Here is a 26,128-nt window from a genome sequence, read left to right on the forward strand (position 1 = left end):
TCTATAAGAGGGCAAGCTGAGCAAGCCAGGGGAAGCAGGCCAGCAAGTAACATCCCTCCATGGCCTCTGCATCAGCTCCTGCTTCCTGACCTGCTTGAGCTCCAGTCCTGACTTCCTTTGGTGATGAACAGCAATGTGGAAGTGTAAGCTGAAGAAACCCTTTCCTTCCCAACGTGCTCCTTGGTCATGATGTTTGTACCCTGACTAAGACAGACCATAAGCCTGGAAGTCTTACACATTTACTGTCAAATTTGTTCCTAAGTATTTAACTTTTGATTCTGGGTCTCACCATGATCTCTTGTATTCAAATTATCTTCTTGCCTTATGAAAGTTGGAACTATAGTCAAGCTTCTCTAAAATTGTAATACTATTATTAATTTCTTCATAATATATAACTGTATGTTTATTTATCTTTAATTAATTAATCAATTAATTAAAATCCAGGACTCAGGTAGATCAGGCTGGCATTGAACTTGCTATATAGGCAAAGATGACCTTGAGTTTCTTATCTTCCTGTCTCTACCTCCCAGTGCTGAGATTACAGCACTGCGGCACCTCGCCTGGTAAGAATTATTTGATTTGAAAGATTACCACCACCTTTAAGCTCTGAGACCTTGCTAAATTCATAGATTAGTTCTTATGCTGTTTAGTTTATTTGTTTTTTTTTTTCCAACACAAGCCAAGGTCATCTGGGAAGAGGGAATCTCAAGGGCCTCCAGAGAAGCCTTTGGGGACATTTTCTTGATTACTGATTGATATGGGAGGTCCTGGCCCATTGTGGGTGGTGCCACCCCTGGGCAGTGGTGCTACCCCTGGGCAGTGGTGCTGGGTGGTTTAAGAAAGCAGGCTTAGCTATCCATGAACAGTCCAGTAAAGAGCATTCCTCAATGGCCTTCATGAGATCCTGCTTCCAGGTTCCTGCCTTCAGCTCCTGATTTCCCTTCAAGATGGGCTGTGATCTGGGATGTGTAAACCAAACAAATTCTTTCCTCCTGAACTTGGTCATAGCTTTCGTTGCAGCAACTGAAGTTAGCCTATGGATTTTTCTTTGTTCTCTTCATGTGGTAAATCATACAGGCTGGTTTCCAGTCTCGCACACTTGCCTTCTTAGGAAGAGTCTTACTGACCATGTGACCATGATGGACTTTAATGCCTTGATCAGTCAACTGAACATGAAACTCAGAAAACAACTTAAATATCCAACCTGTACCAGCTTTTTTCCTCCCTTCACTTTTATTTTTAATTTAGGTTTTGTGAATTTTTAGATATGGATATTTATGTTTTGAAGAAATTAGTGAATATTTTTTCCAAAAAAAAATTCTACTTCTAACCCTCTTAGACTCTAAGGATACCTGATTTAATCTATCTGACTGGTTCAAAGGCCCTTGAAGCTTTAGCTTTTAATTTTACTGTCTTCCATGTTCTTCAGATTGGGTTTCTGTCTGTCTGTCTCTCCTCAGACCCACCGACATGGTTCTCACATGGTTTCTACTCTTCTATTAGACCCTCTTAATTTTTAATTTCTCATAAATTTCATCCCAAATTTGCATTTGTTTCTTTTTCCTTCCTATCTATATTTATGATACTATCTTTTCAGTTCTTAAACATGTTTATAGAACATCTGCTTTCAGATAGTTTTCTTCTGGTTCCAACATCTGGCACCTATTTGGGCTAGCTCCTGTAAGTGAATCCAGGTCGAGAGATGTGCAGTCCCTTTGAATGCGTTATAATCCCCGATTACACACTGTGACGATACTCATAACGTACTGGCTACTTCACACTTCTCTGCCTAGTTTTCATCCTAGTAGACAGTCTGACTTCATTCAAACTATAAACTGTCTAGCCATTTCGCGAGATTTCTATTCAGTTTTTTTTTTCCAGCCTTCAAGTTGGGCTTCTTGGAGGGACCTCTCTCAAACCCAACACACACACACAGACACAGACACACACAGACACAGACACACACAGACACAGACACAGACACACACACACACACACACACACACACACACACACACACACACACACACACACATAGAGTGAAATGAGTAGAATCTACCTACACATACAGGTATTCTGTGGCTGTCTTTTTCCCGTAATTGCTCCCCCTCTAAATCCAGCCGTTTTAGCCATCAAAACTGCATTTTCTACTCCAATTAGGATTGTGATTTCCTGCCAGAGTTTGAGTTTCTTGTCCCACAGGGCTGGGTAGTGTGCTCAATCGAGAAACCACACATAGGTTCTTCTTCCAAGTGTTGACTCCCTTCCAGTTCTGGCCTGCTTTTGGTCACTCTCCAGGGCCTTCAAGCAGACAGTGTTTGTATTCTCTTCATAGTGAATACTTATTTTCTGCAGGAGTTTTAATCTAATACCAATTACTCTGCACTAGCAAAAGCAACACTTGGGGCTGGAGAGACAGCTTAGTGTTTCAGAGTACCTGTTGTTTTTGTAGAGGTCATGGGTTCAACTCCCAGCACCCACATGGTGGCTCACAGCTGTTCATAACGCCAGTTCCAGGGCATCTTCTCATCTCCATGGACACCAGGGATGCACATGGTACACAGACATACATGCAGCCAAAACATTCTACACATAAAATAAATTTAAACACAGTAAAAAAGGAGAAGCTCCAGGTGACCACACTGTAAAGACCTCTTTGTATTGAGCGCAATTGATAAGGTATCGAAAATATGGTTTGTTTCATTGGTGAATGACAATCTAATTCTCTAATTAATGTCCCTTATTTGAGGGAATAAGGGGACTTACTTAGAACTTTGGGTGACTAAGTAGAAATAATTTAAATTACTATGACATTTTTTTTTTTTTTTTGGTTTGGTTTGTTTGTTTTGAGACAGGGTTTCTTTATGTGGCCCTGGCTTCCTAGGTAGACCAGGCTGACCTTGAATTCACAGATATCCTCAGCCTCCTGAGTGCTGAAATTAAAGGCGTGTGCCACCAGGCCTGGTTTGACCATGACATTCTTGAGTGATTAACCAGGAGAATGTGTATGAAGGTCAATGTTTTTAATTCAAATAATTTGTTGGAGTTCTTAAAGAAAATGTGACAATTAAGGAAAATGAAGACTGTTAACTGTTATTTCAGATTACAGTTGCCATAGGAAAATGCTTATGGCTTCTAAATAATATATAACAAATGGAAAATAAAGTAGAACCATGTGTACAAGATCTTGGTACATAGCCTCCAGTCCACAATCCTCCTGTCTTAGCCTCCCAGAAAAACATACTTCCGACAAAATTTAAACAATTACCTCTTAGCACTTTTAGGCAGAAATTGTATCTACACATTATATAGTGAATTTCTTTGAGTATCTTTACATGCTGAAGAAGCATATTGGGCGAGATAAGGTTAGCCTAGTAAATATCTTATTGGTTATAATAAGTAAGTAAATGTCATATATTCCAATCTGTTCAGCACATCAAATATATAACTATTATACCTGATGTTACAGGGTACAAGAGTTTATTTAAATATCTTTAAGGAAAGGTAAGACATATCAGATACTTGCACCAAAGGCAGCTCTCGTGGGCTGGAAAGGGCTCAGTGGATAAGTGTGCTGACCGCTCTTGCAGAGGACCTGCATGGCAGCTCGCAACAGTGTATAACTCTGGTTCCAGTGGTTCTAGAGGATCCAATGCTCTCTCCTGGCCTCTGATGGTATCAGGCACACATGTGGTGCTGAGAAAACATTTATATGCATATATGCATAGGACTTTTTTTTTAAAAAAAGCAAACAGACAAAGAAGAAAAAAGGAAAGAACAAAACCGGCACTTTTTAAACTCAGTCAATTCTGTGATGATTTTCTTGAGGTGACACCAAGGTTCCTTGGTGACTTTGTCAATCACAGCCTCAAGCTTAAAACACTCATAGTAAATCTTGTCGAAGAGATTTTAAAAATCATCATCATTATTAAATAAAATGATCCAGTTATTTCTCCTCACAAAACTATGCCTGGCACCTCTAGTTTTAGGTTACTGTAATGATGCCATCCGTTAGCTGAATTATAGATATTCCTTTCAAGGCAATTAAGACCATGTCTGGTAAAAACAGCCGAGGTTTCCATGTTTTCTGTTTTAATATTCCTCTAAAGAAATGTGGTACCATGGAGCAATTTGTGGCTCCAGCTGCATATGTAGCAGAGGATGGCCTTGTCGGGCATCAATGGGAAGAGAAGCCCTTGGTCCTGTGAAGGCTTAATGCCCCAGTGTAGGGGAATGCTAGGGCGGGGAGGTGGGAGGGAGTGGGTGTGTGAGTTGGGGAGCACCTTCGTAGAAGCAGAGGGGAGGGGGAAATGGGATGCGGGGTTCCAGAGGGGAAACTGGGAAGGGGGTTAATATTTGAGATGTAGATAAAGAAAATATCCAATAAAAAAAAAAAGAAAAAAAAAAAAAAAGAAACGTGGTGCAATTGAGAAAAAGTGTGACTTGAGGCCTCGGAAGTGTGTGAGAAAAAAATTCCGATCTGTGTTCTATTATCCTAGACAGAAAGGCTGATGCTAGTCACACAATAGACCTGTGTTATTGAAAGCACACTTCCTAAAAGCTTTTTCGAAGGATGCCCAGGAATCAATACAAAGCAGTAAAGTGGCTAGTCTGTGTTTCAAACAGCACTGTAAACAATAAATATTTAATGGCAGACACACCAGTATGCTGAATGCAAGGAATAATGGCCTGGCAGAGTAGCTGGGCGGATTCTGTTATGTTGGGGGATCAAGTGAATTACAATTAGTCTAATGATGTAAGCTTTTAAGTCTCTGCTTCAAGGCTCTTGTCCTGGGCTCGTCATCAATCCCACGTTCTTTGGTTTACAACATTGTCACAGATGCAGAATCACGTACCCATCATTGTCATGCTGGACCCCAGAGCCCAAGGTGGGATTTATCTGGGTTTTCCTTGGCTCGCCATGTTTATCTGGACACGGAAGGCACACTGGTTGTCCTCTGGGTTTTACTTGGTTTCTTAGTCACTGAGTTCTTGGGATGGGAGTTAAGAACAATCAGGTCAGGCATCAACAAAGGAAGCTGACTGGTCACGGTACCTTGGAACTGCTGACCTAAAGAAGGATTGGACTTATTCCAGCTGGGAACACTTTCTCCTTTACCCTCAATAGATTACTCAGTCATTTTTTTGAAATGAAATGGCCATTTTTTTCTATTCCTTAAGAATTTTCCCCCTAAGAATCCTTACCAAAAATAAAACCCAAAACACTCCCCCTCAATTATTTATGTATTTTATTGGGTGCAGCATGCACACCTTATGTGTGGTCAGAGGACAAGTTGTGGGGATTGGTTCTTGCATTCTGGAACCTGACCTTTGGTTGTGTCAGGCTTGGCAGCAAGCACCTTTACTGACTGAACCCTCTCATAGGCCCAAGAGTACCAAACCTTTTACGAAAGGAAACAACTTGGTTTGTCTTAGCAATTGTTGAGGCCCAGGACCTGTGTGTGTGTGTATGAGTGTGTGTGTGTGTGTGTGTGTGTGTGTGTGTGTGTGTGTGCGCGCGCGCGCGCGCGCGCTCATAAGCTAGTGTGACTGCCCATGCATGTACACATGGAGGTCAGAGGTTGACATGGAAATGTCTTCCTTATCACTCTCTGCCTTGCCTTTTTTTAAAAACTGGGTCTCTCACTGAACGTAGAGCTCACCAATTGACTAGGCTGGCTGACTGGCTGGCTGGCCTATGAACTTCAGGAATCTGTCTGACTCCACTCCCGTGCTGGGATTAATGGCATGTATCCCTTGTCTAGCTTTTACTTGGTGCTGGGAAGCCAAACTCAGGTTCTCACAATTAATTGCACATGAATCTCTCTGACCACCGAGTCATCTCCCTGCCCCTAAAGACCACAGTTCTTTGGTTAACAGCAGCATAGAGAGGAAGGTGCAGTGATTTTCCATGTATCACCCATTCCCATAAACACAGCCTCTCCTGGGTCACCGCCCGTCACTTTTGTATTTCTCTCCCCACATAAACATGTGTTAGATAGTATTCAACTTTTCAACGTAATAATTCATTGTTTTGATTTCTGGGGATTCTTTTGAGCTTCCCCTCACCCCCAGGGGAGAGAAATGAATGACCATGTAGACAGAAGATATAAGATGAAGAATCTAGGGGGCCAAAGAAAACAATTACCTAGCAGAAGCTATCAATTCAACATTTTAAAAACAATTTTATTATTACTCTTTTTAGTTATGTGTGTATGTAGGTCAGAATAAGATATCAGAGTCTTTTGAGCGAGAGTTATAAACTCAGCTTTGAGTCTCCTGAGGTGAACGTTGGGAGCTGAATTCAGGTCCTACAGAGAAGTACTGTTAGTTCCCAACCACCCAGCCACCTCTCAAGGCCTCATCTACACCAGTCTTGAGAAAGATCTTAGGAAGGAATCATCTCTTCAGTCCCTCACCACAGGGCCACCAAACCGACATTTCCATTGTTAATAGAACAATGGTATTTTTCTCTCTCCAAAATCTGTCAAGATTGGCTTTTACAACTTTTGAGAAGAATTTTTACATTACATTCCTGCATGGTAGGCTTCACATATGTGAATTTACCTATGTTTTAATTTTCAATAAACCTGTGACTTTAATAACACAATGATTTAATGCAAACTTTCTTACTTGTAATCTTTGCCTGTTCATCAGATAGAAGGTAGTTACTGCTTAACAACTGTCTATTTTCTTGTGTTCCTGGGAGAACTTGGTTATCAGGCTATATTTATAATAAAGCTTGTATGTATTCAAAATGAATTTTTCTGTATTTTTTTTTAAATTTTGCTGTATGGTAGTTAAAATGTAGATATATTTAGTTAATCTCTCTTGCATTTGATAAAAACTTCCATCTACTTTGGTGATTTGAAGTGCATGTTCCCTCCATATCTAGAATAAATATATTTTCTCTCTCTGTTTAAAAAGTGATTTTTGTTTTTGTTACTGATGGAATTCATCGCACTGTTTGATCACTTCCATCTATGAAGTTGGTGTTTTCTGACCTGCTAACCAAGTATCTGGCAGTCAACTTAAGCGACTGCCTCTTATCCTGTGTTTATTTTCTGTGTTGTAGTTGGTTCAAGCTATGATGATACTGTGTAAACTTGATCAATGTTGTGGTCTGTTTATTTTTCACATATGCTAAATCCATATTCATTATCCAAGAAAATGCATCTGTCTTCCATTACCAAGTCTGACGAGAATTTTCTTGTCACTGAAGTTAATTTCTTCATGGCCACACTGTACTGCACCAATGGGGACAGGTGCTGAGGTATGGGTCATCAGGCAACTTTGCCAACATGCAAACAGTGTAGAGAGCACTTACAAAGTCATACATCCGTCCTGCATCTTACATGCAGTGCTTCTGTAATCATGGTGTAATCATACCTACTGGGCAATACTGCCTTTTGTCTTCAGTCTTTCTAAAACAAAGAGCATAACATTGTGCTTCTGTAGTGTTTAATTTAATCATTAGGATTTTGTCATAAAAACTATGTTTTGGGCTGGAAAGATGGCTCAGTGGTTAAGAGCACTGACTGCTCTTCCAGAGGTCCTGAGTTCAAATCCCAGCAACCACATGGTGGCTCACAACCATCTTTAATGAGATCTGATGCCCTCTTCTGGTGTGTCTGAAGACAGCTATAGTGTACTTATATATAATAGGTAAATAAATCTTAAAAAATTAAAAAAAAAACTATGTTTCAAGTTAAGTTTATCCTCTGGTATTTAATGTTTGGGTTTCAATACTCAGTCTGTTATTTATTATCTAAGCAACTTGGACAAGCACTTATTTATTTTTGAAATAAGGTCTATTTTTTTTAAAAGATTTATTTATTTATACACTGTAGCTGTCTTCAGACACACCAGAAGAGGGCATCAGAACCTATTGCAGATTATGGTTGCTGGGAATTGAACTAAGGACCTCTGGAGTCAGGTTGCTTAACTGCTGAACCATCTCTCCAGCCCCCCAAAATAAGGTCTATATAGCTAAGGTTGGTCTTGAACTTGCTATTTCTAACTAAGGTTCTCAAATAATGGGATTACAAATGTGTGTCACCATAGCCTTTGTGAAGTTACAGTTACGGTGGGTTTCAATTTTATAGTTTATTAAATGAGTCTAACATTACCTAATCAGGTTGCTTGGGATACTTGGACATTTTTTTTTTCCCGGGGCTGGGGATCGAACCCAGGACCTTGCGCTTCCTAGGCAAGCGCTCTACCACTGAGCCAAATCCCCAACCCCCCCCTTTTTTTTTTTTTGGTTCTTTTTTTCGGAGCTGGGGACCGAACCCAGGGCCTTGCGCTTCCTAGGTAAGCGCTCTACCACTGAGCTAAATCCCCAGCCCCTTACTTGGACATTTAAAGTATAAAATGCTTCAAAAATGCATGGTGCGGGGTTGGGGATTTAGCTCAGTGGTAGAGTGCTTGCCTAGCAAGCACAAGGCCCTGGGTTCGGTCCCCAGCTCTGAAAAAAAAAAAAAAATGCATGGTGCTCAACCAAGGTTTGATATCTTTGTTAGTATAATTAACCTTTATAGCTAAAACTGTAACCAAGGAACTTCTGATTCCATGGTACTTGTGAAGATACTATTTACTGTGTCTAACCAGTAACTTGTTATGGTTCAAAATTGCCTGCTTTGATATTATCATCTCTACCATCAAATGCATTCCTTCTACAGTTTAATAAACGTAGTTTTTTACGCCTTTCTTTTTTAACCCATGTTTCTTTCCCATTTTAAATGATTCTTACAAGCTTTAAAGTTCAGACCAAACAACAGTTAGGAAGAGAGAGAGAGAGAGAGAGAGAGAGAGAGAGAGAGAGAGAGAGAGAGAGAGAGAGAGAGAGAGAACGAACTTCCTGGTCTGTCTTGTGCTGAAGTAGCTCTAGTCTGTTGCACTTTAACAGAGTCCTGTGCTTTTTACAGAGAGCAAACTCCAAGCCAAGTAAGCACAGGTGTTAAGAGAACCCAGGTTTGGGGTTGGGGATTTAGCTCAGTGGTAGAGCGCTTGCCTAGCAAGCGCAAGGCCCTGGGTTCAGTCCCCAGCTCCGGAAAAAAAGAAAGAAAGAAAGAAAGAGAGAAAGAAAGAGAGAAAGAAAGAGAGAAAGAAAGAGAGAAAGAAAGAGGGAAAGAAAGGGAGAAAGAAAGAAAACCCAGGTTTAAGTTTTAATCAAGAAGCTTAGGTCAAACCAAGGAACATATGAGGAAGCTATCAGCAAAGTATGCGTGTGCCGCGGTAGATCTTGAGTAAAAGCTGGATGCCTTCTGCTCTCTGCTCTTCTGCCTTTGCAGCTCCTGTCTCTTTGTAGCATCCACACAAGGTTCTGCTAACCATTTTGAACTCTATTATAGGTGCTCATCATACGGGGGTTTGGGGCCAAGATCTTTCATTTGCTAATCATCTGTATCCGGGGATTGTTGTTTCTGAACCTCCGTGTTATTCCACAACATAGGCACAGGACCAAAGATAGAAAGCCTGTGGACAACATCTGTAATATAATTAGATGATGTGGACCCTGAATTATCCTCAAAATGATGGAGGAAAGCCAAGAGCTCTGGATACCTGCAACCAGTAGAAAGCACAAGACAGCAAGGGACTCTTATAGAGCCCAGAATCTCGAAACAGCCTGGAGAAGCTCACCAGAAAGCTTGAGGACTTCTGCTCAAAGTGATTGAAGCCTTGCACATTCCAGTGGCTGTGAAGTGTGTGGAGGGTGCAGTGGCTGTTCAAAATTAACCATCCAAATTTCTACTCTCAGACAAGCACTAGAAGAAACTTCTAGAAGAATGCTCGCTAAACAAAACTGAAACAATGAGACAAAAGGGAAGGGAAGGTCCCGATAAAAGTAACAAGGACAAACAGAAGCAGAAATTCCCAGAGGCGGAGCAATGTTTTTACTTTGCACACATACAACAAAAAGGAGTAAAGAAAAGCTATGCCAAATTCTGTCTTCTTCCAAAAATCTAGGAAAATTGTTTCCCCCTTAAAAATGTCTAAGTGTTGGGTGTAGTGGCTCACGCCTGCAATTCCTGACGGTGGGTGTTTGAGGCAGGAGGATTCTCATGAGTTCAAGAGCAGCCTAGGCTATATAATGAGTTTCAGTCTATCTAGCTTGGGCTGGATTTAGTGGATACCTCACTAAAAAACATACATACACACAAGCAAAAACATGATCAAAAAATTACCAAAACTAAGTCCCACATAAAATTACAACCTAGAAGGGAGTATGCCTAGCATGTGTAAGGATCTGGGTTTGATTCCCAGAACTGACGAATAAATGAATAAATAAATAAATTAGACACTGAATATTATCCCTATAGATATGAGGGAAAATATCCAAGGACATTTAGAGACTAGATGAAAATAATTACTTCTTATTTCACTCTATCCTATCTCTTAGGCTATAAGTTTGCTTCATGAAGTTTTTCATATAAATGTTTTATTTTACAACTACCAAGGGTGAAAACGATCACCCCGCCTCTCTGGAAGGGCTGCTTTAAGGTACATGCATTTTAATGGAAGTCTATCTAGAAGTAACCTGGAACACCAAAAATGTTAAGATAGATGATGACCCTGGGTATTTTTTTTCTTTTTTTTTTTTTTTCCGGGGCTGGGGACCGAACCCAGGACCTTGCGCTTCCTAGGTAAGCGCTCTACCACTGAGCCAAATCCCCAACCCTGACCCTGGGTATTTATGCTGAAAGTAATTTTTTCATCAAGAGAAAATTCTTTTATACTAAAGATTTATTAAGAGAGAAATGGAATTGTTTCTTGCCACCAGAAGGCAGCTGGTGAGATATGAGGAGAAAATATGACATCCATTTACTTACCGGTCTAGTTGGAAAAAAAATTATTTTCTATTTTGGTTCATTTGCAGTACAAATAGTACACAAAGTTTCAGTGCCACAAACACTTTACTAGTGAGTGTTTTTTTTACAGATAAGGAAGTGTTAGTGGAGGAACTTCGAGGCCACCTATTTGTTCAGTTGAATCAGGACACGAACTGAATGTATAAGGGGAGGCAGGCTGGCAGCTTTAGTAGACTGCAAGGAATGTTGTCTTGGATAAATGTGAATCTTTCCATAGCCCCAGGCTTGTAGACCAAGGAGAATGAAAGTGAATGAATCTGTAATTCAAAACATGAGCTAATGCACATTACAATACAAAACAAATACAAAAAAGAGTACTAATAATACCTGTATTTCACCCTCATGGTGATCCCGTGAGAGCTAAAGAATATACAAGAGAAATTAGGAACTAAGCCAGCAAGTCAACTGCCATATATGCAGGTGACAAAAGTAAACTTTTGACCTAGTGTGGGTCCTTAAGAGTGATAATGTTTTTCTATTTGATTCTCCTGAGTAAGATTGGTGGGTAATTGTTTTGTAAATGAATAGGGATTAGTCATAATTTCATAGGTATTTAAAAAGATATCTACAAGTATGCTTTTCCAAAAGAGGTAAATGTTTGGTGGTGTTCAGTTTCTGGATTAACAACCAGCCTTCCCAGTGTCCTAGAATCTCAAAGCTAAGATCAACTTACTTTCTGATAACTCACTTGGTACTAATTCACAAAGTAGGCTCACTGCATTTTAAATTAGGCAAACACAGTCCATTATTGATGTGCAGAGAAAATAATGATGATGTTGTGGAGGTTTGGATGAGAATGACCCCAGAAGACTCATATGTTTGAATGGTTGGTCTCCAGTTAGTGGAATTATTTGGGAAGGACTAGGAGGCGTGGCCTTGGTGCACCATAGGCGGTCTTTGAGACTTCAAAAGCTTTCACCAGACCCAGTCTAGTTCTCTCTACCTCCTTCCTAGGATCAGATGTAAAGTCTCAGCTACTGCTCCAGCACTGTGCCTGTCTGCCTGCTGCCACATTCCCTGCCATGATGATCACGGACTACTCCCTTTAACGGTAAGTAATTAAATGCTTCTTTATATGTTGCTTTGGTCATGGCATTTTGTCATGACAATAGGAGGAAACAAAGATAGATGTTTTCAGTGACTCTGTTATGAATGGCCTGCTCAAGTTTAGGAGTGATTAAATTTAGAGGAATGCTAGGTGACAGCACAGGGGCTAGTTGCTGCTCATGGCTGTTTCCTGCTCTTCCTATATGGTTTACTGAGACATAGAGCATTTTGGTCCACCTGACAGAATACCACTTGCGTAGGGAGAGGATTTCAGAGTCAATAATGTATCAAGAGCCATGAATCCTCAGGGCCATCATTGTACAGGGGCTAATCCTACACTCACCCGACCTCAGAGAAGCAAGACTGAACCCACTGGGCTCCATGGTTGCTTATACTATTTTCAGGTGATCAATGACCCAGCAATAGGCCTTAGGGAAGGGTTAAGACCCCTCTTGGAGTTCCAATGACCTAGTTTCAGGGGCCATCTAAGACCACCTGAAAACGTAGAAATTTACATCATGATTCATAACAGTAGAAAAATTGCAGGTATGAAGTAGCAACAAAAATAATTTTACAGTTAGGGGGTCACCACAACATGAGAAATTGTGTTAAAGGGTTACGCCATTAGGAAGGCTGAGACCCATTGGCTTAAAGGTTTAGGAGTGAGTTCAAAAGTGACCCTTAGCTCTCTGAGGACTTACATTTGGGTGAAGGGAACGAAGTAAGATGTTTACATATTGAGCAAATTCAGCATGTTTAGATGGACGGGAATAATCTCAGAGGTATGGGACTTCAACAGCATAGATTTCTTATTAACATCTGTCATAAGCAGAAAGTACAGAGAAACTGAAAATAAAGCCTCTTTTTAAGGAACAGTCCACCCGATTGTAGGGAAGCCTGAACAGGCTCCAGTGTGACACAGTCATGACTCATCGTCAAGAGTGGGTTAAACAGAGCCCTGTTTTCTTAGTCATGACATTTTAAGCACTCAAAGTAAACATTTTCAAAGTGTTTTCGGAACAAACCGGCAGCGCGATATTTTTCATAATTTCTTCCTAATATGACGAGACCAACAGCAGAATTACAGAACTTGTTTGTGTATGAACTAAAATGATTTTGGCATCATGGTAGAGAAACTTTTCCCTCTATAAGGTCTATAAATGGCAACCCATGGTTGGGGGGACATGAAGGAGATTCTGAGATGGTCTCAGATCATTGTGATAAAAAGAAAACATATTCCCTCAGTGTTGCTGTTGCTAGGAGCCTGCAAAACCCTTCCCTGGGGATATCTCACTTACAAACTGGCAGACTTTTGCAGGAGAAGCCTGACTCTGATAGACACTATTCTAGAGCATGCAGTAGAGAATCCAGCCTAATTTTGCAAACCCAAATAAGAATACGTGAGCAGAAACCTAAGAATTGTTAGTAAATTAGGACATTTCTTAGACTGGTCAGTTTATATAACAGACCATATAGCTTACCATCTCGAGACACAGAAATTAGACATTCTCTAGGTAACCAACACTAGAATAGAGTCCAAACATATGTGGAGGTATTTTGCTTTTGGTTGGTTGGTTGGTTTTTGGCAATTTCTACAACAAACATTTCTTCAGCCCCCATGAAACGGCTGACTGGCAAGTTTGTGGAGTGTTATAGAAAGCTACTGTTTACTTGTGAGGCAGAAACATTTTGGGGATGCGATAATTTTCCTCTGAGCATGTCGGAACTTCTGAAGTCTACGTGAAAGAGCTGCTGTCCTTGTTCAGATCTATTTATAGCCAGACTCTGATCCTCTAATGCTGCTCTTAGGCAGAGATGACATGAGCCTGGCTCCTGACTGGGAAGCTATCTCTCTCCATGTGTGCATGTTCTAGGGATTGAACTCAGGACCTAGGCCCTCATACTCTGTAAGTGCTCTACCACTGGACCACAATACGTTGTCTCTCCCCCCCCCACCCCAATTTTCCCCTGCCATGCCCCCTTCATTAATGTTTATCTGAAAAATGAAAGATTATTTTTTTTCTTGGCCTCCAGGGCTGGACAGAGTTTGAAATGGAAATTAAGAACTGGTTGGGACTCTTGGATACCTTAATTTGTTGCCCAACATTTTGTTTACTGTTTTTCCTGCTTTATTTAAACAAATGTATCCTTCTCAATGGGGGGTTTTTGAGAATATGCTTTCTTTGTCTTTTAGAGATGTTCAAATCTCTGCTCAATGAGAAGGTAATGGAAGTAAGTTTAAGAAAGTAACAAAAAATGGACTGAATTGGAACAAAGTAAAGCGGACTCCAAGAGATTCCCATGCTAGCACCTCCTCACTACTCAAATCTACTCCTGGAGTTTCCCCTTGAGAATTAACCCTGGGCTCCTTTCCCCCTTCTGATTTAATGTGGCGTTGGGAAAGCAGGCTCAAGTCTTACCCTAGATGTCAGTGCTAGGCAAAGGAATTTACAGTCTCACCATTGTCAACAAGATCAGCACATTTGCTAGACTTTGAGGGTGGAAGTTTGTATATGCTTGGCCAAGGGAGCAGCACTATTAGAAGGTGTGGCCCTGTTGGAGTGGGTGTGTCACTGTGGGCATGGGCTTCAAGACCCTCACCCTAGCTGCCAGGAAGTCAGTATTCTGCTAGCAGCCTTCAGAGGAAGATGTAGAACTCTCAGCTCCTCCTGCACCATGCCTGCCTGGATGCTGCCATGTTCCCGCCTTGATGATGATGGACTGAACCTCTGAACCTATAAGTCAACCACAATTAAATGTTGTCCTTTATAAGACTTGCCTTGGTTATGGTGTCTACTCATGGCAGTAAAACCCTAACTAAAACAAAGTCTTTTTATTTAAATGAACTAGAGAAGAAGCAAAGTTAAAAAGCAACAATTGAACATTTTTGCTTCCCCTTATTAGAGTACTAGAAATGTGATCATTTGTCTTATTTATAGAAGAACACAGTCATTCTTTACAGCAGATCTCAAGTGGGGGAAACATCTTTAAAATGTCTACTATTATTAATATGGATCAAAATGCAAAACATGTGAAATTATATTAAGTAAAAAAACTTCTCTTCACAATTGACCCTTCAGTGTCTGGACTCCCCTTTCTTTCTTTCTTTTTTTTTTTTGGACTCCCCTTTCAAGATATAACCAGCTATATCAGTTTCTGGAAGTTTATTTGGGGAGTTTATGTTGGAAGTACATATTACTACATATTATTTTATTTATATGAATAAAATATGTATACAGTGTAAGTATATGCTTAATAGGAATGGCAGCATTCTAGTAGATAATTGTTTTGCACTTAAAATATGCACACAATGTATCTTAGATTACTTAGTAATAGCAAAATATCTGTCTCATTGTTTTTCAAGTCTTCACAGGACTTGTTTTATGGTTATGTCATAACTTTTAGTTAACTTCTTATTCATGAGTTCTTCATCAATCAGTATGTTGTTTTTTAATATGTTGTTATTGGACATAAGGCTTAAGCAAGGCTATAAAGCTATAAAGGGTATAAACATGTGCAAGTTCCATGGTGTAACATAAGATAAACGCTCATTTGTGGGATTTTTAGTGAATATAATGGGTGCATCTGTAATTCTGCTAGGCTTTTGGACTTCCCTCTACGGAGGTCACTATAAGTTACATTTACATCTACACCCTGGCTGCCCCTCTTCACATATACTAACCCTTGGTGGCTATCAAATGTTTTAATCTTTGACACTTTGCTAAGTAAAACAACGATTTTTTAATATAGTCTTTAACTTTCATTTTCCCCCAGCGGAAACGCCATGCTAGCTTTTCTTTAGAACTTAGAGCCACAAAGTTATGGAGAGTCATCCTCTCATCCTTAATCCTGGACCGTGTAGCAGGTCAGCATTAAAGTTCAGAGGCCAGGAACATGGCTGCATGCCCAAAACCAAAAGGGGAAGAGAAGCCAGTAGGCCTTATTTCATGACTATTTGCCTGGACGGAGTCTCTGATGATGTCCCTAGATCACTTCTGATTATGTGAATGCAATTAGAAGCTAAGATTCTGATTTCCACACACACAAAAACGTAATATTCACATCTCCCCTATGACTGCTTCCTAACTGTGAAATATCTCCAATTGCTTCATAGTGTTTTTTTTTTAATTTTGTTTTCTTTTCTCAATTTATCTTATAGAAATAAAAAGTAAAACCGATTCCATGTTCATAGATAGAACTAAGTCACACAGTGGAATGGAGTGGTGGTGGGAATTTGGGTGCATTGTGTGTGGATTATATTGGGCCAAATCATCTGGGGCACACGTGGCTTATAAAGGCTTAAATAATATGTTTAACACAAGGAGGATTCTCCTTAGGGAGGAGGCATGTTGCTAATTAGCATAATTATCTCATGACTTGCCAGAAAAAAATCCGTGGCTTTTTTTTTTTTCCGTATTGTTTTGTTTTGTTGGGTGTCTTTTGCACAAGGAAGGATTGTCCCGTGAGTTTTCAATGCTGTATCACTTTAAAATTAGTCACATGATTTTTTTCCTAACGTCAGACAGATAGAGATCATATTACAGCAGGGATTTCAAAGATAAGCAAGAGGCGTTATCTACTGGAATATGAAGGAAAAAAATGGGAATTGGGCCTGCTCTGCTGGGTTTGCCCCTGCCTTGCCCTCTCTCACAGTGTGAGCATGTGCGAGTCACTTTGCTTCAGTTTCCTCACTCGAATAATAGAGATAGTAATCTAACCTTTTTACAGCAGGGTCTCCTTGTGAGCAAAGAACGGATCATTGTCCACGTGAAAGCACTTAAAGCTGTAAACAGCAAAGCTTTTAGTTCATCCAGCATTCATGTGTAGGCAACCCCTGAAATGCTTCTCCTGTCCCCCACGCCCACCCCACGCCCCAACAAATGTACTGAAGATGCTTTTTCAGCAATCCCAGGCCATGTAGTTTTATCTATGTATACAGGCATGCATACATTAAACGTAGAGCTCTGGTTCTCTGACATGTAATAGTTCAGGAATGTTTTTTATCTGTCCCAGGCAGACTATCAACCTTTAGGAAAACCTTATATTAAAATATGCTTAGTTGGGGGCTGGGGATTTAGCTCAGTGGTTAGAGCGCTTACCTAGGAAGCGCAAGGCCCTGGGTTCGGTCCCCAACTCCGAAAAAAAAAAATATATGCTTAGTTGAGGCTGAAATGTCCTCAGTTCGATTCAAGAACAAGGACTTTGGCTTTAAAGTGGTCGGACTTACCTTCTCTTCCTAGCTTCTCCCACTACCCGGCCTTCACCCCCACCTATCCGGTCCTCACTCCCCCTCCCCCTCCTCATCCCCTCCCCCTCCTCATCCCCTCCCCCTTCTCATCCCCTCCCCCTTCTCATCCCCCTCCCCACCCCCTTTATCTGAACTTCTAACAGTTGGAGTGTTGGTTTCTTTAATCTTTAATAGGTGCTCGCTTATAATCTGCTCGGAAGTCTGAGGACAATATAGAGCGCAGGTGGGACTCACAGAGAGCAATCAGTGCCGCTTCCTTACAAACCCGATAAGTCCGCGACTTTCCCACCTTCCAACCACAAAGCTTTCTGCCCTTCCGGGGAACCCAAAGCACAGGGAACTCGGGCAGCGAGGAGTTGATCCTCCCTCCGGCTACTCTGTCCGACGGTCCTGGGACCCCAAAGTTGGGCTCCGCAGAGCTTAGCTTTCCCACTGGGACCTGAGGGGTTTGGGGTCGCTCGGGACAGCCAGCCGAGTGCGCAGTCAGCAGAGGTGGCTTCGCGACACACGTGTCAACAGGTGCAGCGCGCTCCAGGACGTACGCCCGGGCTTGTGGCATGTTGACGTTTCGCCCGGGAGCCGGACTTGGCGGACGATCATAGTGGGACTCCGCGGGAGTCATCGTGCCTCAGGGAACCCGGCGCAACTCTCAGGTTAGTTTTTAGGGGCGCTGTCCCTTCTGCCCACACCTAGCCTTTGTCTGGGCTCTAGGAGCCGCCACGGGCGAGGGGCGAGGCCACCTAGCCCTGGATTCTCCGCCTTCGCTCCTCCCCCTGGCGGCCCCGGGGCGGGGAGGCTGGGACGCCGGGGCTCCGGGTTCCCGGTTCCCGCCTGGCCGCCCGGTTGCTGGTGCGGGTTGGGGTAGAGCTGCGAGCCCTAAGTACAGACGCCTCCCAGGCGGGACCCGCCAAGGGTGCGGATCGCCGTGGCTCCCTCAGGGCTGGCTCCCGGGCTCTGTGAGCAAGTGCGGAGTGGATCCCATTCTGCTGCCTATCCCGGCCGCAGTGGGGACCTCGGGAGAACGAGGAGCTAGGACGCGGCGACTGCAACGCACTCACGGTAACCCGACTGGCTTTCTGGGGAGGGGCAGCTGTCCTAGGGGTTTTAAAGTTGGAGGATGGGGAGGCTGAGCTCACGTGGGGCCCGAGGGGCTCCTGCAGGACAGCGGGCTGCGGTTGCTGTCACCTTGAAAGTGACCGAGTCGGTGGGTTTACAGTACGTAAGGGAGAACTGTCAAGTTTGCAACCACGGCGGAAAGCCGCCCACCAGCGCTGGACCCTGGCTCTGGACTTGGCAGCCTCAGGCTTCCGGCTGGGCGACTTGCCGGGGCCCATTCCCAGCTTAAGCAGTCAGGGCAGAAAATATGGGAGAAAGGGAATTACTGCAGTTCCCCAGGTCCTCATGCGGGTTTTACTCCCTGCAGACTCTATGTGAGGCTCTATGGGAAAACCCACGTTTAGGGTCGCCTTATTGATTACTCAATAGTGGACTTAGAATTTGTGTGAAGTCTTTTATCCTTAACTAGGGTTATCTGTACACTTATCCTGACACCCACTCTGCAAAATACTACTTTGAAATTGTCCGTGCTCTACAAAAGGAAATCCAGTGTATTTTGTTTGTCTAAAACCAGAGTCTTAGGCAAAACAGGAGGAAAGAGAGCTTTGATGTTTGCCAGGTGATCAGAGTTCAATCATAGTATCAAATCTCAGCGCTGTGGGGGTGGGGGTGAGAGTGGATTCAGGGAATCAGGAGACAATTTGTGGGAGGACAAAAAAGAGGTGGGCGGGGTTGTGCTTCCCTGAACATATGACCTCCATAAGGAGTGTTTTACAAATAGGTTATCAATTTAAATAGTTCATCTCCCGTTCTCTCCAGCAATTCCTTCAGGGCAATCTGTACTCTGTTGTGTGGGTGTGTTTAAACTCCTTGTTCATAGATTTCATTTCTCAAGAACGTTATCCTTAAGAAAAGTTATGCAAGAAAACCTGTTCCTACCCTGTTTAAAAAATTGGCACAGAATTTAGTTTTCAAATGTTGTATCAATCTTTGCCCCTGCCCCTGCCCCCTGCCTTCATCCCTTTTGCTATGGATGGAACCAAGAGTTTTGTATATACCAACACCTGGATTATCACTGATGGCTGCCCCAACCGTCACCTGTCCCTTTTAAAACTCGATTTATGTGAAAAAAAACAAAACAAACAAACAAACAAAAAAACCAATGTGTTTGGGAGAGGTCTGTACCTTTTAATTAACCGTTAGGAATTCGAGGATAATTTTTGTTGTATTTAACTAGGATTGTGAAATTCTGAATAAATTTCATGTAGAATTTTTGGAAACTAAACTTGAGTTAGAAGAATTAAGTTTTTAGGAAGCATGTCGAGCTCCGACTTCAACAGGATAGAATAGTCGATGTATAGATACAGTTTGGTACATTCAGAAAAGTAAGAGTCAATCCTACCATCTATTTTTTTTTTCTTTGTAAAATATTATGAAAAGTCCCCCATGTATAAAGCCTTCAAAATCTTAATTTAGTGTTACACATTATATTCTATAGATGTGGCGATTTACTTAACACTGTTTTACAAGCTGAACTTTTCATTTGCAGTCACTGTAATTAGATATGCTATCACAACATTTATCTCTTTTAAAATTTTGTCTGCAAGGTATGTTTTCTTAGGACAAAGTCCTTGGAAATCACAATTAGTGATTCAACAGTTTCTTTTTTTCTTTCTTTAGATTTATTTTATGTATGTTAGTACACTGTCACTGTCTTCACACGCACCAGAAGAGGGCATCAGATCCTATTACAGATGGTTGTGAGCTACCATGTAGTTGCTGGGAATTGAACTCGGGACCTCTGGAAGAGCAGTCAGTGCTCTTACCGCTGAGCCATCTCAGAAGTTTCTTTTAAAAATATTGAACTTTGGTTTCCAAAACTATCTAGTCAAACTAAGCAGAGCAGAACCGGGCTCCTGTGTTATCTTCTTTTTAACACAGGTAATTACTCCAGCCTTAAAAGGAAGTATCATTGCCAGCTTTATAAGGTGAAAGTGCCATCTTGGCGTTTAAGTTTCCATTTCTATGATTGCAAGTGTTATCAGGTACCCCACCTATATTTCCAGTTCCTTTCCTTCTTTTCTTTTCATTTGAGACAGGGTTTCTCTGTGTAACTTTGGCTGTCTTTGAACTTGTCCTGTAAACCAGACTGGCCTTGAACTCAGACATTGGCTTGCCTCTGCCTCCCAAGTGCTCGAATTAAAGGCATGTGTCACTATGTCTGGATGGTTGTCTCTTTACTTTAGTGTAGCATCACATTTTCCTCTTCGCATACTTGCATTTTTCTACTTATAAAAACCTCTTTCAGGCTGTTGACATATGTCTGTTCATAATTGCAAAATATTTTCCTTAATTTGTGTTTGTCCTAAAAACACATTTATGGATGTGTTGACTTCCAGAAGTATATTTCAGTGTTGTCAAACATGTTGGTTTTCCTCAAAATAGATTTTTAGTAGTTCTGAATCATAGTTTAAGAACCACACATGGCTGTCACTTCTGCCGGAATTCTGAGTTAGATCCCTTTTACATCTATGACTACAACTTCTATGTTCTGTGGTATCTGCTGTTGTACAATTTTTTTCTTTTGCACGTGTTAATGACAAATTGTCAAGAGTGGTGTATGTCATAGGATGTTCTTAGGGCTCGAGAAATGGCACAGACTGCTGCTTCTAGAAGATCTGGGTTTAGTTTCCAGCACCCACATCAGGAAGCTCACAACTGCCTGTAACTCCAGCTCTTTGGGGAACAGTGTCCTCTTTGGGTCCTTTGTAAGCACCACACTCAATCAGATCAGAACATTTAGGGAAACTGTACATAAATATTGGGTGAGAATTTTCCTGGTACTTTAGGACCTGAGGAATTGTGAAGACATCTACTTAATCTTTAGGACATTTTTCATATATCTTTTCTGTCCTGGAAGCCTTGCAATTACTCTAAAGCTTGAGTTGAACACATCCATAGAATGTATCAGTAAGCTTATCTTTTCTTGCCTTACCCTGGTGGTTTTATTTATTTATTTTTTATTTTATTTTATTTTTTTTGGTTCTTTTTTTCGGAGCTGGGGACCCGAACCCAGGGCCTAACTCTATTAATAGATTAAATTATTTTTTGAAGGGGACAAGAAGCCTTTGAAAGCTTGAGATAGCTCTGCGCTGGAATCTTGTGTCTTATTCTGGGTCTCTGAAGACCTTGAGAAAGTTTATCATCAGTCGTCGTCTTGCATAGTGTCCTTAGGCCCTGGGGGTGAGCCACCAAGCTGAGAGAGTTCAGAACGGCTGTTCAGGGTTTGTGTTTGGACATCCAAAGATGTCTCCAGTAAGAGGAGATGAAAAACATACATACATACAACATACACACAGACAGACAAAGCGAGCAAACACTAGTGACAAGATATGTTGTTGTCCTCTGAAGGAAAAGAGGCCCTCTTTGAAAAATGGCTAAGCTAGCCTGAAGTCTTGTTCTTTAAAAGCCTGCTTTGACCAGCAAGGCAGACTTTGGGTGCAGTCTCTGTCCTTTGCTTAGGATGGTTCCATATAATTAGGGATTGAATGTGACTTTCTTCTTCGAAATGTTTATTTCTAAGCCAAATTTCATAAAAGATTGTCTAGGTTGCAGTTACAGTTTTTGAAGTGACTTCAGTGTTTCTTGAAATCAGCCTCCTTTTCTTGTGGGTATTTTTTTCCATGATGGCACAAAGTATCAACTTAGTTTGTTCATTTGGCCCAAGATAAAGAAAAAAATGTGCATTTTGGGATAGTATATTTGGGGTTTTATCTTTTTTTTTTAAAAAATAATTATTTATTTAATGTATATGTGGCTATCTTCAGATATACTAGAAAAGGGCATTGGATTCCATTACAGATGGTTGTGAGCCACCCTGTGGTTGCTGGGAATTGAACTCAGGACCTCTGGAAGAGCAGTCAGTGCTCTTAACCACTGAGCCATCTCGCCAGTCTCCTCCAGTCTCCGGGTTTTTTTTTTTTTTTTTTTTTTAATCTTTGTAGAAAAATACAGCAACATTTCTTTTCCTATACAGTAAGCCAATTTGCTCTAGATTGAGTATAAAGGTGCCTTACCTAATAGTCTCCAGACTCTAGACGTATAAACAGACATACAGATTTTTTTTTTTTTTGGTTCTTTTTTTCGGAGCTGGGGACCGAACCCAGGGCCTTGTGCTTCCTAGGTAAGGGCTCTACCACTGAGCTAAATCCCCAGCCCCCGACATACAGATTTTTAACACAGTCATCTTTTTGTTTAAGGCCAGTCAGTATAACTAGGATTAACTTAGAAACGATTTTGTGTTGAGTTTGTGAAACTAAATATAATCTTAAAGTCATTTTAAGTTTCTCTTAGGATACCATTGCTTGCTTAAATGTGCCATTGTGCGTGTGTGCGTAGACTAACTAGAAAGGAGGAAGGAGTCTGCAGGGACTTCTCTGAGTTCATGTTGGGGAGTAGGGCTCGAGAGACAGCCAGACTGATGAGCCTCAGTGATCTGCTTTGGAAAAGATTTCTAGGCTACTATATACTTTAGTGTGCTTTTAATATAGATTGTACCTTGAAAAGATTGTGTTTTAAGCTTGATGCTGAACTTAGTATAGTCGATGGATTAGTCTGAGAGCAGATTGATCACAGTTACCCTGATCTACAGTGAAAGCATGTCGGGAAATTTTGTGTACTATATTGGCCTTGAGAAAGACACCTGCTCCCCCAATGGGGAGCATCGAATAACTAGAAGAGGACTAAGAGTAAAGACATTCTTTTGTAAATAACCAGTGATTGCTAAGTCTGGACTGGTGGGAGTTACTGTCTACTCCTTTTGTACATTGCTAACTTGGTAATATTTAACCTGGGTGTTATTTACACATACACCGATTTGGAAGAAAAATCAACATGTCTCCACTTTATTTCAGATAAGCAGTTCATAGGAGATGTTAAATAGTATTTGCTGTCACATAAGAAGTTAGTTTTCATTTTGTTCATCTTGTACAATAAAAAATTGAGATTGTAATTATTTTTATCTTATAAATACCAGTGATTTGCCTGAATTTTCACAGAGGCCAAAGGATTGTATCAGATCCCCAGGGACTGGAGTTACAGATGAGTTTTTGTTGTGGTGTTTTTTTCTTTTTCTTTTTCTCTTTCTTTTTTCTTTTTTCTTTTTTCTTTCTTTCTTGCTTTCTTTCTTTCTTTCTTTTTTTTTTTTTAATGATTACACTGTAGCTGTCTTCAGACACACCAGAAGAGGGCATTAGATTTCACTACAGATGATTGTGAGCCACCATATGGTTGCTGGGAATTGACCTCAGGACCTCTGGAAGAGCTGTCAGTGCTTTTAACCAGCCCACAGATCATTTTAAGTAACCATATGGGTGATGGGAATCAAACCCTGGTCCTTTGGAAGAACGACTAGTGCTTTTTATTTTTATTTTTATTTTTATTTTTATTTTTATGACTAGTGCTCTTAATCCCTGAGCCATTGCTCCAGTAGCTTGTAAAGTTTTTCTATGATTGCTAATGATTAATGACATTACATGGATACCCTGTGTCTATTTAAAACATAACTCAGCTAGCTTAGTGGAATAAAAATAGCCAGTATAGATCTTAGCAGTCTAAAAGATGTCATTCAAACATAGACCCACCCCCTTTCCCACCTCTGTCAAGTTGATTGAATTGTGTTTACTAGAATACTAGCTAAACTTGTACTGTATGTCTTACCTTTTCTTATATAGTAGACTCCTACATTGACATCATCTTATTGTTAGGCAAGGTACATAGTTGAAATTTGTTTTTGTACCACTACCAGCTTAATCCTGTACAGATTTGAACTGAGGATTGCAGGTCCAACTTGCTGTTGAGCAACAAGGATTGGAGACATAAAAAAATGGGTTAGAAAGGGCTGAGTCTCTCAGGATCTCTTCACTATGGAGACTGAGCTTGCTTTCATTAGATGCTCAGTCTAGAGTCCACATGTAGAACCAAGCCATTTATACATGTAGTTGTAATTGTGCTTCTGTGCTGTATTCTAGAGGAAAAGGCATGAAGAAAATCCCTGCTGCTAAAATGTTCTATTTAGTTTTGATCGGTTTCAAGCCCTATTTGGAACTCACCCTGAGGCCAGAACATTGCAAAGTAGAGGGACAGAGATTCAGAAGGGAATTGGCTTCAGTTCTCAGAGGGTGTTAGTATTTACGTTGCTAGAAATACTCTCGTTCTCATAAATTGTTAACACGTAATTTATTAGAGTCTCCACTATGTTGGAAACTATGTCTGTTGTCTTGACCAAGGTTTGGTAAGAAATTTGGTATCTAAAGAATCCTTGCTGGCTCGGTCACCCAGTCACTCGGGAGCCGGAGACATGAGGATTATAAATTCAAAGCCAGACTATGCACGAGGGAGTGAGCCCCTGCCTTGAAGTAAAAAGAAAAAGGTGAGGTGGGGTTATTTATGACTCAGTCGCCTAGTAAGCCTGAGATATCCTGGGTTCAATCCCCAAGATCCCACCCCCTGAAAATAGTTCTTTATTTCTTTTCTTTATTTTTTGAGACAAGAGTATTACTGTGACCAGCCTGAAACTTGCTATGGAGACCGAGTTAGGCCTCACAGAGAACCTCCTGGTTCTGCCTCTCCCATTCTGGGATTAAAGCCGTGTGCCACCACCTGCTGCACACAGAGTTCTTTTAAAAAAATTCCTTAGTTGACAGCACAGTTTTCCTGGCACTGTGCACGCAAGGTGGCTTCCCTTTCTTCTCCCAGCAGTGTTCTACGTTACCTTTTGTAAGCATTTTGACAATGGAGCCGAAATCTTATGGTGTTGGGTGCGTTTGTACTCTGTGGCCCGTGCAGCCTGGGATAAGTCTAGTGGGTGTGGGGATTTGCATGTGCTTCCCCCAGCTCCAGGTGCTAGAAACCTTTAAGTCCGATGTTTATTTCCTTGGTATTTTTTTTCTCCACTTTCTTCATTCCCTGGCCTTCCCCACTCCTTCCTTCATTATTCACCAGGCAAAGGATGACTACTCAGCCAGTCCTGGGTTTTGGGAAAGGATGCATAAGGAGCCAAGTGTCAGGAGAGCTGGAAGAGGCTGAGATTCCTATTGAAGTTCCTACGTGGTTACGTGGTTACGGGGTTACAGGGTTACAGGAGCCGCTCTCGGAACATCTGGCACTCCCACGTGCAAATACTTTTACAGAATTAATTCCACCTGTGATAATTTATTGTCTCCATGCGTGCAGACAGTCACAAGTTGACCATGTCTCTTGAATAGAGATTTGGGCTGTTTTCTCTTTAGAGAGCTAGGTATTTACAACTCACGGAGGAATGCAAATGACTTTGCAGTCGGAGAATGCTCTCCCTCATGTTTCCCTTAAGATTTGTGTGTGGTTTCCATTCCTACGGCACATTCTGTAGCTCATTAGGGTCTCTCAATCCTGAACTTGACTTAAAACCTTTTTAAACTTTTTATTTCATGTTTAAGTAATATTTCTGCTGCCTTTTGATGTTGCCTGATAAAGATCATACTGTAACTATGGGTAGGGTTTACTGGGCTCTAAGATTCTATTGTGAATATCAGGATCCAGCCAAGGAGAGGGGAACGGAGGCAGAGAAGAACCTTATATTAATATTTTAAAAATCATTGGGCTATTTTATATTAAAGACGTGATTGTTAAAAATGCATTATGAGCCAGGCGTGGTGGTGCACACCTTTAATCCCATCACTTGGGAGGCAGAGACGGGTGGAACTCTGTGAATTCCAGGCCAGCCTGGTCTACTGAGAGAATTCTAGGAGAGCCAAGGCTACACAGAGAAGCCCTGTCTCAAAAAAACCAAATCAAACCAAAAGGAAAGCAAGAAAGAACAAGCTTCATTATGTTTTAAATCTTCTAACCGTATGGTTTTTTTCAGGAG

At 41.3% G+C, this 26,128-nt stretch overlaps 2 protein-coding genes across 2 annotated transcripts in view; both read left to right on the forward strand.

Moving 5' to 3' along the window:
- Positions 1 to 26,128, forward strand: part of Erich1 (glutamate-rich 1) — a gene marked incomplete at its 5' end in the record, with an annotated part of 52,793,804 nt that overhangs the window by 28,398,956 nt on the left and 24,368,720 nt on the right.
- Mtus1 (microtubule associated scaffold protein 1) overlaps positions 17,729 to 26,128 on the forward strand; it is a 145,564-nt gene continuing 137,164 nt past the window's right edge. Inside the window, exon 1 of one of the 2 annotated variants that reach the window (XM_087588347.1) lies at positions 17,729 to 17,819. The gene's annotated coding sequence lies outside the window, so the exon portion shown is untranslated. 2 annotated transcript variants of the gene reach the window in all.

Source organism: Rattus norvegicus, chromosome 16 (genome assembly GCF_021556685.1).
Source record: "Rattus norvegicus strain SHRSP/BbbUtx chromosome 16, alternate assembly SHRSP_T2T, whole genome shotgun sequence".
Lineage (NCBI taxonomy): Eukaryota > Metazoa > Chordata > Mammalia > Rodentia > Muridae > Rattus > Rattus norvegicus.